Below are 14029 nucleotides of genomic sequence, written 5' to 3' on the forward strand. Positions count from 1 at the left end.
GCTTCCCCATTGACTTTGCTTGTCAGAAGGTCCACATAAGGTGATCACATGACCTTGGGACACAGCAACGGTCATAAGTGTGAACCAATTGCCAAATATCTTAATTTTGATCACATGATCATGGGAAAGCTGCAAAGGTGGTAACTGTGAAAACCGGTGATGAGCCACTTTTTTTAGTGCCGTTGTAACTTTGAATGGTCCCTAAATGAACTCTTGTAAGTCGAGGACCACCTGTAGTCTCTAATTGAGATTCCTTAGCATTATTGCCATACTCGGCACATGCCTACAAAAACCTTTTGCGTTTCTGTCTGTTTGCCCATCCTGCTAAGCAGGCTTGACTACTACGGACAGCAGGCAGGCGTGTGGGTGTATACACATATCATACATAAATACACGCGAACATTAAACACACCCTAAAAAGTGAATCGCCCGCTAGGCCCGCGGTACGACCCACCCTGCCCTTCCAGTTTGCTAAAAGCTTTTAAGAGAGAATGTTCGAGCGGGATCTGCCTGAACTCCGTCCCCATTCCGGACCTTCCCTCCAGATTCCCGGGCTAAGAGCCCCGTCCCTCCTCGCTGGAGCAAAGGGAACCATGCAGTCCCTGCTCACATATTCCCTCTCCCTCTCTCTCTGTCTCAGCTCCCTTGCGCTTTTCACCGGGAGGGGGCGGCGTCTCCCTCAGACCCACCCACCGGCGGGCGGGGCCGCCTCGGAGCTTCTGCCGGGTCCCTGTCGCGCGTCTCCCTCGCGCTGCCGCCTGGCTCGCGCTGGCCGTGACGAGACAGGGCGAGCCTGGCGAACCGACTTGGGCTGAGAGGAAAGAAGCCACCGGCGCTCGCCACGCCGCCCGCCCTCCCGGAGCTGCCTTATGCCATGCCATGCCATGAGTTACCGCAGGTGAGGTAAGCCCGACGCTGCCCTCCCTGGCCGCCAGCCTTTTGACAGGCAACTGCAGCCGCCTGGTGCAGTAGCGGCAGCAAGGAGCCCGGGCTGAGAGGCTCCTCGAGCCGCCCGCCCGCCCGCCTGCCTCTCTCCCTCCCTCCCTCCTTCCTTCCCTCTCTCCCTCCCGCCTGCCCCCCCCCCTCTCTCTCTTTCGGGCTGCTGGGAGGAGGAGACCTTCGGCCTCGGAGGCAGCGGAGTCTGTCTGGGCCTAAGGCTGCCGGGGCAAGGGAGCCAGCCCGCCCGCCAGCCAGCCTCTCCGGGCAGTCCACATGGCAGGCGGCGAAGGCAGAGCTTAGATGAACCCGAGCGGTTTGGCATCCGCGGACGGGTCGAGGGGGGCTTGGCCGGGGCCGCGATCGGCGGAGAAGCCGGTGAGTTGCAGAATCGCGCTTGACAGCCGGGATCGGATTCCGTGGAGCAAAGCTCTTCCGCGCGCCCTCGGGACCTTTTTGTCTGGGCGGCGGGGCGAGGGAGCGCGGGGCCTCTGAGCATGAGAAGAGCGCCGGTCCCTGGCGGCTCGCGCCTGGGCTTGCGAGGAGGAGGAGGAGGGCGCTGCACCGTCCTCGCCTCGGGACTGGGAGGGACTTGAAGCCGGTCTGAGCTTCCGCCTTAGGATGGTCCCTTCCAGGCGAGACTTTGAGCCGACTTTCGGCGAGTGCGGGAAGCCGTGCAGGCTGCTAGTTGTTTACATTGCTGAGAAACTTAACTCCCGGCATCTCTTTTAACCCTGGAACTTTTTTTCTCCCCTCTTTAGTTTTTGCAGTCTTAAGAAGGTGTCGTGCTATGTGCTTCTCCTCCTCCTCCTCCTCCTCCCTCCTTTCTCTCTCTCTCCTTCCATTTCTCTCTTTCTCTCTCTTTCCCCCCTCTCTCCCTCCCTCTCTCTCTCTCTCTCTTTTTCCCTCTCCCCCCCAGCTCCCCCCCTCCCAATATGGAGTAACCTAGCTGCCACCATGCATCATATGTTAGGAAGTAGCCAATGTAAGAAAGGTGGCGTTGTGACACCTTTCATAGAAGGAAATCAGTGATTTGGGATTTGGGTTTCAGCTGGGGGAACGGTTGTTTGAGTAAAGAGACGCCTTTATAAATGGAGCTCTCTAAACAGAGCAGCAGAGGAGTCTTGGCTGAAGAGGTTGGAGCATGAGTTCCTCTTCTTTGTAAAAGAAGAGCCCTGTTAATTCTGCCCACAGCCAGGAGTTCAAACCTGACTGGCTCAAGTTTGACTCGCTCTTCCATCCTTCTGAGGTCGGTAAAATGAGGACCCAGATTGTTGGGGGCCAAATGCTGACTCTGTAAACCGCTTAGAGAGGGCTGTAAAGCACTGTAAAGCAATATATAAATGCTATTGCTATTGAAGTACTCTTACAGGAATCTGGTTATATCTTCTCTGACTAACAAATCTAGAAAAACAGTTTTCTTTATCTGGTGCTCCCTAGGATGTGTTCATCTGTTGCCACCACCACCCCAATCCCTAATAAGGGAATGTCCTCTTATCTATTGGAATACAATGGATAGCAGTAGTTTAAATTTTGGGTGACACTGATCTCTCAGTAGGAGGAATTAAGCTGTTGGTGGAGAAGAATGGCTTTTGTAAGACTTGGTACTGCAGAGATTGGTACTGTACTTGACTCAATTGCCATATGTTTGTTTTTTCTAAGAAGGGGACTTGCCGACTGATTCATTCTTTGGGGATAAGAAAAGTGGTTTTCATAGTGAGACTCTCAAGGGAGGAATTTATTTTTACATTGGACTCTGCTGTAGTTGAAATTTACAGGCAAATAGTCTGGGGACTTTCAGCTACAAGGAAAGAACAGTTTGTGCACTGTATTAAATTGGTCTGGGTTGCCATTGAGTGATAGTTCTGGTTTTTTTTAAAACCAAAGTGGTGTTCAGAAGGTGAACTCTACCACAGAAAGGGATTGTGAAGATCTTAAGGCAATTCTACAGTCTCACTGCTCTTGAAATTTGAGTCAGATCTCTTCAGGTTTTACAAGCATTAGAAAGTTTTCTGATCAGCTCTGGCTTAAATGTCATACAAGATACAGTATTTAGCTGACTTGGATTGATTTTGGAAAGGTTAAGACTGTGGTGGATCTAGATTGGAGATCACTAGGAAATCCCAAAGCTGTTTAAAAAGGAAGAAGGCAATAGCAAATACCTTCCACAGTGTTGCCAAGAAAATTGTATAGGTATTTCCATGCAGACAGCTGAAGTTGAGTTAGACCTGAAGGATTGCATAACTTCTAAATGAGCTTAGGGTTTGATCTGAAATCTTAAGGTGTCAGAAGAAGATGGTATGCTACCAAGTTTGAAGTGTTATGGAGGAAGATAACTGATAAAGACAGCTAAAAGGCAAGATTTTTTTTCTTGGATGTTTGCTTAATTTTTTTTATTTTCTGGAGCTAGGCCAGATGTTTAACATTCATGAGTGAAACCAGAAGATCAAATTTATTTCTCCAAATTATTCTTTGAATATACATTTCAGAATATGAAATGTATTTATCTGAATACTTTAGCATTTATTAAATGGTAAAGCATTTAGATGCTTTAGCATTTATCAGAATGCTTTTTACAGCAAATAGGCTGTTTGTAATGATTGGTTTCTTACAGATATAAATTCTTTTACAAGAGAACAACAAACATGGAAACATTGTATCTTCAAAATTTGGTTTATAATAATAATAAACCAAAACTAACATTTCTACATCATCAGTAAGATAATATGCTAATATGCTCTTGAACAATTTCCCAAATTCCATTGTTATGTCTGCCTTTCAGCTACTTTCTATTGTACAAGAAATGTTGTAAAAATCAGATTTAAACTTGCACAATTAACTGTAACCTTTGCTTGAATGTTAACTTTCATGGAGCCTTGTAACCTGAGTCTCCTGAAGCAATTATTTATTTTTGTATCTTAGGATCAGTGTTGACCCTGGCGATTGCCTGGACAAGCCCCTGCAGGCTTCTTGGCAAGGTTTTTCAGAAGTGATTTGCCCTTGTCTGATTTTTAGGGCTGAGAGAGAGTGACTGGCCCAAGGTCACCCAGCGGGCTTCATGTCTAAGCCAGGACGAGAATTCATAATCTCTTGGTTTCTAGCCTGGTGCCTTATCCAGTCCACCAACCTGGCTCTCTCGTGAAGCATTTAAGGAATGTTTAAAATAATTATTTCAGTGTATTTAAATATGCATTACTCTGCATAAGATTAGAGTTTTGCAATTATACATTGCTAAACCAACATGTGATATGGATTGTTTTTGTTGGAATATGAACTCCCTTTCATTGTGGCTGAAGTCTCTTTTGGGATAAGTTTAATACTAAGGATTTGTTCACATAATATGCTGGTTTGTTCAATTATGGATTATTAAATAAACCACAGCTTGCTGGGTTTATCCAACTATAAACTATAATCCAGTTTTTGTAAACCAGTTTCTGAATTTGCAAAAGAAACTGAATCTCAACTAAGCAAATTGCATGTGTACTTTGTGAATCTGTTCGAGACCAAGCCATGGTTTAGTATAACACAAGTGGCTAGATTTACAAAAACCAAAATATTGAGTTCTCCTAATTCTTTACTGTACATTAACCCCAAACAAATCAAATTTTATTGTGGTTTAGAGCTATAGTATATGCTGGATTCAAAGTTGTTTACATTTACAGTAAGTCTATTGAAGTAACTGGAAATTAATTACAATTAATGCTCATTTATTTGAATTCTTCACCTCTGTTGTTGAATTCACCCATTAGTCTAAGAGCTCAGTTCCCAAACTCCACTGGGGTGTCCTGGAACAGCTCAGCAAACTCAAAAGGAGTGCTGTGGGATGTTTTAGATTTTCAAGAAAAGCACAATGATTCCCAACATCTGTCAGACACTGTATAAACTACTAGTTCAAAGTAATTCACAATTTTGGCCTGGGCATTATGAATAGGGCACCATGAACTAAGAACATCTGTGAATTTCTGTTCTAAAGCATGGTTCATTTGAATATGATATATTGAACAGACCACAACAGACTGAGTTAGTGGTCCAAAAACTATTACTTATAAACTTTAGTTTTGGTTATAGAACAACTAAAACTAAACAGCTATTTTATGGCTTAGGATTTGTGAATTCTGACTAATTATGTTGAACCTGCTTTGGGTTCCAGGTATTATTCTTGTAATCTGTTACTGGAAGATCTTTCCAAGAACTTTAAAGATAGCCAAATTGGTTTATTTTGATGAGACAAAGCATGCTCTATTGTGTTTTGTAAGAACTGGTTGTCTTTTGGTTAAATATATTGTCATAGTAAAGACTTTGGACTACAACTAGAAGAACGTAGATTGAAGTTCATTCTATGCCATGAAAACTCAGAGGGAGGTTTCTATGGCTCAACTTACGGTATTTTGTAGAACTATTGCAGATAAATATTGGAAATAAAGTGAAGGAAAATGTCTTCGAAAGTTATCTTGAGGATTTGGAGAAAAGTAGGTATGTAAATCTAACACACAAATATAAATAATGGCATAGTTTTAGGTGTATATCTTAGCTTATTAAATTGAAATTTGTTGAAGAAAACATCCTCCCTTTTAGAGTTCTCAAAAAGATTCCACTATTATTTGAACTTTGCAACAATGCCCAATATACTGTATAAAAGTAAGTATAAAGCTCAGCATATCGACCCATATTGAGCTGAACCAAGCTAACCAGTCAGGTTGGATTTACACAGCAGACTGAGCTGCAAACTAACCGATCACATTTCAGCTTTGCATTTTGTGTGAACCCAGCCTGGATCAAACCTGTAGTTATTATGGCTGGGGAAAAAATACTGTGTTGTTGTCAGGAGTGGAGACACTTACAGGAGAATACAAGGGCAGTGACATTTATGAGTGGGTTACTTTCCTATGAGAATAGAATTTTCTTGGTCAGACTGTATCCCAAGATGCATGATGGAGAAAAATAGATCAGACTTCTTTGTATCCCTTTGCATATTCCTTTTTCTACACAAACATCCATTCATCCATCCATCCATCCATCCAGAACACTCTCTGTAAAGCCATCTAAGCTGTCCCTGTTCAAATTTTCTCCTCAGCCCAGCCCTGCAGTAAGTTAAGGCCTTTTGACATAGCAAGAACAGCCAGCATTTCTGATTATGTCATGCTTCTTGGGCATCAGCTGCTTGTTTAGGAGCAAAAATACAAAGGAGTGATCTTTGTTCCAGATACCATTCAAGCCTACACATTTCTAGAAGGGCACCTTTCCATAATAATACAGTAAGATTAATTTCTTCGCAAATATCATAACCTGAGTAGAATAAAAAAAGCAAAAGTAAAGCTGCAACAGGTGCATATTTGTGTAAAGCTGTGAGTGTAGCATGAATGAAAGCGACTTGCTTTCAGTTTGCAGGTGTTGTACATCCTGTGTTGTGGCTTTGTCCGAGCTAAACAATATGTTATGAAAATGTGATGCGCATCAGTATCTTTGATCCCCGTAAGACCTGTTAAGCATTGAGAACATAGATTTTTCTTTCCCTCAACTGAGTATAGATATATGACTGGAGTAATGGCTGAAAAAGAAGCATTGTGATTTCCATTAATTTTATTAAAGGGTGCTTGCTGGTTAGCTTGCTTGCGTCTAAAGTATTACATGCTGTGCCTGAAAATATAAATGTATACTCCTGCTTCCTCCTAGATTAATTGATAACAAAATCCTCCCCTCCTTTTCAAGAGAAGAAAATGTAATGGATTTGTTTCCAGGTAAATTTGCATTGCTGAAATGAGCTCTTGGGGTTTTAATGATCATTTTGGAATGTAATAGGGAGAAGAGCCTTGCAAACCTCCACACAACAATTATCTTGCAAAAGGCTGAGTTTTCATTGTTGGGGAAAGATCTTCACATTAAATTTTGATTTTTGACTTGGCAGAACCAGAATATTAACTCTTATCCCCCATTCACTTCAATAATGACTTCATTAAATAACAACGAAAGGTGTACTAAATTTTGAAACAGCTATTTGACCTTACTAACAAATGTTCTGACCTTGAAATGGCCCTGTTTTGCAGTTTTCAGTAAGGTTAGAATTGCCTTTTAAAAATTCAAAATTCAGATGCTTTGATCCAGTGGTGAAATCCAATTTTTAAAAAATTCCGGTTCTGTGGGCGTGGCTTGGTGGGCGTAGCAGGGGAAGGATACTACATAATCCCCATTCCCTTGCCACTCCTGGGAGAAGGATATTGCAAATTCTCCATTCCCACCCCACTCGGGTCAGCCAGAGGTGGTATTTGCCAGTTCTCTGAACTACTCAAAATTTCCGCTACCGGTTCTCCAGAACCTGCTGGACCCCTTTGATCCTGTTCTAAGGACAAAATATATTACATATCTCCAAAACAATGATAACAAAAAATATATTCAACGGTGCTTCTTGCAATTTGGTGGCATTGATGCAATTCATTTTTGAATATTGCTTTTGTTTCTTACTGACTCCAAAATAGTTCTCTGTTAAGGATTTTGTAACCCTCATCTTCCTGTATGCCTTACAATCAATCAGCTTGTGCTTGAACTGTGGGAAGATATGTAAATTGTACCTAAATCTGTCGTTTACATAGTAATAATTAGTATAGATATGGCTTATCATTGAACAAGTGATAAATCCACAGCCTTGCTGAATGACTTTGCTGTGCGGTTGAAATGAACCATTGAATAGAACTTCCTACCTAGTTATGATGGCAAGATTTGTATGGATTGGAAGCAGTTGCTGCTTCAGTACTAATTTTGTGACTTTCAAATTTGTGTCACTTTCAAATATACTGATGTGCTTCTGAAAAGACCTTGAGGAACTGAACTATCTGCTGAACCGAGTGGCTCAAGTTGATTACTCTGTTATTGTTGATTGCATTATTATTGTGTCTCCTGCTCTTTAACTTTATTGATAACATGCTGAGGATGAAACTTTCTGCAACTTCATGCAACTTTTCAACTTAGTTGCCACATGCAGATTGTGACATGTAAATGATCAGTTTCTTGTTTTGGGCAAGAAACATTTGAAATGGAATATGTTCCTGTTTGTTACTCGATGTGCCCCTTCTCTTCAAGAGAACTTTTTTTAAATGTTATCTAATTCTGGGTTTTATTTGATTGACCAAACTAAGTAATAATTTTAATTAGCAATTTTATGATGTTTGTGTGTCTATATTTTTCTTGACTGTACACAGCCTTGAGTCCTACGGGAGAAAGGCGGTATAGAAATATAATAAATAAATAAATAAATAAATAAATAAATAAATAAATAAATAAATAAATAAATAAATAAATAAATCTTCAAAGATTTTAGACAGTGACTCTTCGAAACAGATAATAAAATGGTAATGTTTCTGTCTGATATGTAGCAGATATAACTGGTCTTGCCAGCTTCTTTCTCCACATGCCCAGTCATTAGTATAAAGTATGAGCCTTGATAGTACAGTGGTTTAGTGCACCCTGTTATTAACACAGCTGCCTGCAATTTCTGCTGGTTCGAATCTCTCCAAGGCTCAAGGTTGACTCAGCCTTCCATCCTTTCTAAGGTAGGTGAAATGAGGACCCAGTTTGTGGGGGCAATAAGCTGACTTTCAATACTGATTTTATACTTTTGTATAAAATATACAAAAGAATGAAGGCTATTGCTTAACGCATTGTAAGCTGCCCTGAGTCTCCGGAGAAAGGCGGCATATAAATCAAATTAAAAAAAAAAAAGTTTGAATACAAACAATTTCATTTGAGTCTTCACTCACAGAAAAAGCAGATAAAAGAAAAAAAATACAACGAAATGCTGCATAAATCTGGATTTATTTTTATAAACTGGACCAAACAATGTTGAGCTTTATAGCTTTTTTAGGTATACTTTCTTTTACTGTCACAATATAAGAACTCCATCTAAGAACTATAATTGGAAATGCAGTCTTATAACTGGAATACATATAGTCAGAAATTTCAGCTCTAAAAAGCAATGAAGAAAATTTCAGTAAAAAAAACAACAACACGAGAGCTGACTTTTCCCAACCATAGTGAGTAGTGTAGAGCAGCGGCGCCCCACAACTTTTTGGGCACCAGGAACCAGTTCCACAGAGAAAGATTTTTCCACGGACCAGAGGGGACGTGTTTTTGCGTGCTACCTGCATCCCACGGATGAGGCTTGGCTTGTTTATGTGGCCCGGTTGCTGGCATGCCATGGTCTGGTGCCAGTCCATGGACTGGGGATTGGGAATCCCTTGTGTAGAGAAAGGAGTAGTATTGTTTTTTACTCATTGAGTGTTTTTTTCAATTTTCAATTTTTATTTAAATTGCTTTTTTTAAAAAAAATCAAGAAAAACAATATTAATTGCAGTGCAAATACATACAAATATATGCATAGAAATTGCTCTAGTGAAAAAGTACAACAGAAAAAAACAAAAAATAATACAGCAATTAACAATTACAATTCTATATACACTTACGTAATGTAAATATTCGTGTGTGCATGTGTGTATTTCTAATACAATTATATAACTCTCATTCTTTTTAACCTACTGTACAGGCAGTCCTTGATTTGTAGCCATTTGTTTAATGACTTGTTAACAATACTGAAAGAACTGATGACCGATCTTCACACAGTCATCTTGACATCCACACGGTTACATATCAAAATTTGAGCGGTTGGCAGCCAGCATGTTACAAATAGTTACAACAATTGTAGCATCCCAGAATCATGAGATTACTATTTGTAATTTTCTCAGCTAGTTTCTCTAACAAGCAAAGTCAGTGGGGGAAGCCAAATTTGCTTAACAACCACTTGGTTCCCTTAACAACTGCACAGATTTGCTTAAAATCCATGACAAAAATATCGTAAAATTGGGTACAACTGATTTAACAACTACATCGCTTAGCAATAGAAATTTTGGTCCCAATTGTCATAAGTCGAGGGCTACATGTATTTTGTATAAAAGAATTCCATATTTCATTAAATTTGTCCACACTTCTACGTCCATAGACAATCCACTCATTGGTGGCAGGTGTAATCAGATCTTCAATCCATTGAGTGAATCGTGCCATACATTTATCTTCCCATTGTTACAATATCAGTCTTTTAGCCATAGTAAGCACATGGAAAATCCATTTATATTATCCAGTTGTATGGTTCAAGAGAATATTATCCTTTGAAAAAATTAGCTTTGTTGCACAATCATATTTATATATATTATACTCCATGACTTTCTGCCAAACGTGTTAAGTATAGCACAGGTCTGTCAAACTGGCGGCCTGTGGGTCGGATGTGTCATGCACAGGCCACGCCCACCCGGCTCCACAAAGACAAAAAACATCATGATAAGTCATCATATGTGATGTGATCAAGTTTGACACCTGTGGTATAGCACATACTAAAAACATGTGTTTTAAAGAAGTATCCTCATTACGTTGCCAACAAAGTGCTTCTTAGACAATCATTTTTTGTACACAGATAATGGAATCCAATAAATTCTAAACAATTTTTTAGAATTATCATTTTCCAGATATACAAACTGGAATTTCTCTTGATATATAAATTAATATAAATTATATATTAATTATATAAATTAATCTGGGAATAATATGAGAGAGCATTCATCTTTTCCCAAGGTGTCAATAGCTGGGCCAATCAGGAGTGTTTCTTCCTTTGGATGAAACAAACATACACTTGTATGTTCTTACTAAACCAAATGACTTATGGGAGATTATAGAGCCCCTTGGGAGCTCATGGAAGTTTTAAGACAGCCTTAGTGAATACATGGATGATTGACACTGTACTAATCTTTGTACATCCGGAGGTCTTCCTTTCTGGGGTCTGCATTCACTCCCTTCAGATGTATTGGGACTGCATGTTTTGTAGAACATACACCAAATGGTCATAGTGAGAGAGGCAGTGTAATTAACCATACTTTCACATCTTTAATCATCATTTCAATGTTTAGTTCCTGAAATTTTCTATCTGTGAAATAATACTGCTCCGCAACTGTGGTCTCAGCCTCACTTAATAAAATTTTATGGAACTCCATGAGATCATAGGGCTGGAAAGGACTTTAGAGATCTTCTAGTCCAACTCTTGCCCAAGGCAGGAGCCCTTATACCAGTGATGGCAAACCTTTTCGGCACTGACTGCCCAAAATGGAACGTGTCTGCATGCGTGTGCGTGCGCCAGAGCGCCAGAAATCCAAAGACCAGCTGGCCGCAGCGCATGTGCGCGCCAGCCAGCTGGTGTTTGGGTTTCTGCCACATGCATGTGCGCCAGCCAGCTGGTCTTTGCCAGTCTTTGCCGGAGCACCGGAAACCCGAAGACCAGCTGCCGGTGTTCGCATGCCTATTTTTGGGGTGTTATTTGGGCCATTTTCAGGCTGTTTTTGGCCGAAAAACAACCTGTTTTCGGGCCATTTTCAGGCCATTTTCCAGCACTCTGGAAACCAGAAGAACAGCTGGCGATGGTGCACATGCCCACAGAGAGAGCTCTGCGTGCCACCTCTGGCACGCGTGCCATAGGTTCGCCATCACGGCCTTATACCATCCCAGACAAGTGAATGTCCAATCTTTTCTTGAAAACCTTCAGCAATGGAGGACCCGGGAGGCTATGTAGAACTCCAGGAAGCAAGCTATTTCATTGATGAATCATTCCCACTGTCATAAATTCCTTCTTATTTCCAGGTTAGCTCTCCCTCTAATGAGCTTCTACCCATTGCTTCTTATCCTAGCATAGATGTTATGGAGAATAAATTGACCTGGGACAGACCTTCAAGTCCTTCATTTCTCCATGAAGCCTTCCTTTCATAGGCTAAGTATGGCTAGTTCCCTTATTTCTCACACGATTTAGCTTTCGGATCCTTTATCATCTTTGTTGTTCTTCTCTGCACTTTTTCTAGGGCCTCAGCATCTTTTTTGTATCGTGGCAGCCAGAACTGGATGCAGTTCTGTGTGGCCAAGTGTGGCCTCGCTAGTGCAGTATGGTGTGGATATTATCCCTTCCCGTGAACTTGATGCTACCGTTCTGTTGATGCAACCTAGGACTGAGTTGGCTTTCTTGGCAATTTAGTCCTGCATTTGGTTTCTCTGCATAGAAGCGTATTACCCACTTTCCCTTTTGAGGATGAATCATCTTCCTTTCTTGTGAAATATTGTAGCTATAATCTTGAAACAGGGACTGAAGTGATCCAGCATAAAATATTGAACTGCGAAATGTGTCTTGCAGAAGAAGCTTTCAGAGAGAAAATGTTGATTTTGTACGCCATGTTCTAAATATTGACGTGGTCGTCTTATTGCTCCTTTAGGAGACAGACAGGCAAGTCCTTGTTTATTGCCTCAAATATAAAAATATAGAAGCCTTGTTTACAATCAAACAACAGCTTTCAGGCACGCGAAAGGACTTAGAAACTAACCATGTCATTTGTCACTGATTCTTCTATTAAGTTGACCTCTGTGTGATACTCTAAGCTTTTATAAGCTCTTTTCAGGGTCAAAAGAAATAGAAGGGATTCAGCGGAAAAAAATTTCTTTTGAAAATAGCTTGAAACTCCCCATTCATGCCTGAAGGGTTTATCTGACTGCTGATCAGGAAAAGGTAACTTGTCGCCTTCCATGTTTAGTACTACATCTTCTATACATTTTTGACATTAGCCATGTTAGTTAATGCTAATGAAAGTTATACATCCAAATGATTTGCTATAGATAATTGGTTGTGGGATCCTTGGTGCTCTCTGAACTTGGTTATTTGCTTGCAGGTGTTTCATTATCCAACTAGGTAACATCCTTATACTATCACGGATTATGTCACCTAGTTTGGTAATGAAACATCTTCAAGAAAACAACCAAGCGCAGAGAACTCCGAGAACTGCACAATTGAACCCTAAGCTACAAATATTCTCTTCTATTAATAATTGGTTACATAATGAAATGGTATCCAAGTTGAAAGAAAGCTGTAAAAATGATACCTTGTTTGTTGAAAATTCCAAGTGTAGAACAAACATCTGTCAAAAAACGTATCTATGTTTTTAGTGTGGTTCTAATTTAAATAGACAATTCTGAGAATACAGCCATCTTGTGTGTAATGTCTATCTTGTACTTCATACAGTTGCCTTTCTTGAATAAGTGTAAACAAAATACTATATGAAATAGAAACCCAAACATACAGGTCTCAGTCATTTAACTGTGAACCTTTAAAAAAACAACAAGGACTTGGTCCACATGAGTCATTAAGGCTATCCTGTTGAAGGCTCCTCCTTCAATTTTTTAAAAGTGTTATGCTTTGATCTTATTCAGGCTGGGTAGTTTCAGCAGAGTTGCTTAATTCTCTCCTTTCTTCCATGTTTTTTAAAAAACTTCTATAGTATTATTTACTTCTGTGGAAACCTGAAAGCATTACTCCACAGCAGGAAGTAAGTTCATTTTAATCATGAAGCAAGCAAGTTGCCTAGCATTGCTAAGATTACTGAAGTTAGACCAAAGTACTAAAAGCCTGAGTCATTCCTTAACCGTGCTATTTTAGATTGGAAGTAAGGGAAGGAGCCTTTTAAAACTTTTCTGATAAGTAAAACAAAATAATACTTTATTGTTGGCTTGGCCCCTCTTAATAATCTTAATTATTTTTGCCTTGAACTATTTTTCATTAAAGGTGAGATTCCACTTTGTAATCTAAAGTGGTCCAGGCAGTTTGCTGCCTAGACAGAACAAACCTGATTAGATAATAAAATCTGCATCAAAGGTTTTAGAGCATTGTTCCTCAGCCACTTTTTAACCTGAGCCAATGCTGGCTAGGGAATTCTGGGAGTTGAAGTCTACGCATCTTAAAATGGCTAAGATGAGAAATGCTGTTTTAGAGATTTTAAGATTTCACATGGGTATCTTCTGAGATGTTGGGACTTTGCTGAAGGTTTGCACTCACAAGAAGAATAATCCCCACCCATCCTAATCTGCACAAAGTATATCTGCACAAAGTAGTCCTAAAAAATAATTTAACAATTAAGAATAAAACCTATTCATTATTTGTTTTTAATTTACTCTTTACAGGATATACAGTATGTCTAGGACAAACTGGATCAGAGAAACAATAAAGGCATCATTTGGGAACTAACTTTCT

General features: G+C 40.2%; 1 protein-coding gene across 1 annotated transcript in view; it reads left to right on the top strand.

Annotated features, from left to right (window-relative positions):
* Nucleotides 1-890: 890 nt before the first annotated feature.
* TEX2 (testis expressed 2) overlaps nucleotides 891-14029 on the top strand; it is a 112423-nt gene continuing 99284 nt past the window's right edge. Inside the window, exon 1 of the mRNA XM_070937740.1 lies at nucleotides 891-898. The gene's annotated coding sequence lies outside the window, so the exon portion shown is untranslated. The remainder of the gene's footprint in view (nucleotides 899-14029) is intronic.

Source organism: Pituophis catenifer, unplaced genomic scaffold (assembly GCF_029215685.1).
Source record: "Pituophis catenifer annectens isolate HBS135680 unplaced genomic scaffold, rPitCat1.0.hap2 SCAF_2, whole genome shotgun sequence".
Classification (NCBI taxonomy): Eukaryota; Metazoa; Chordata; class Lepidosauria; order Squamata; family Colubridae; genus Pituophis; species Pituophis catenifer.